Below are 478 nucleotides of genomic sequence, written 5' to 3' on the forward strand. Positions count from 1 at the left end.
CATGCAAGTCCCTGTTTAGGCCCACTGACTCAAAATATATATTAAATATAGTGGGAATGTCCTCAGGATGCTAAACATAAAAATACAGGGACACACGGGGACTGCATTTGTTTGACTGTCAGCTGTGATGCTGCTATAATTTATAGCAGTTATTTATAAGGCTATTGCAAAGATACAGATAGATGCTACAAGAATAAGAATCAGCAGATATAACACACACACACACACACACACACACACACTATAGGAATTAGAGGGATGTTTGTTTGATGGATGAGTGATGTGCCACCATGCACTTCTGCATGCGTCTGTTGGGGGGCGTGAGAGTCGCTCCTATAGGTTCGCATGATAATTACATCGTCCGTCTTGCATAATATCAAAAATCTCAGAGGGTGGGAACAGTGTTACCTCACTGATTCACAAGGGGGTGGGCCTTGGACAGCGTATATGATTTTGGACAAATGAGATGTTAAACCAC

This window comes from Oreochromis niloticus, linkage group LG22 (genome assembly GCF_001858045.2).
Source record: "Oreochromis niloticus isolate F11D_XX linkage group LG22, O_niloticus_UMD_NMBU, whole genome shotgun sequence".
Classification (NCBI taxonomy): Eukaryota; Metazoa; Chordata; class Actinopteri; order Cichliformes; family Cichlidae; genus Oreochromis; species Oreochromis niloticus.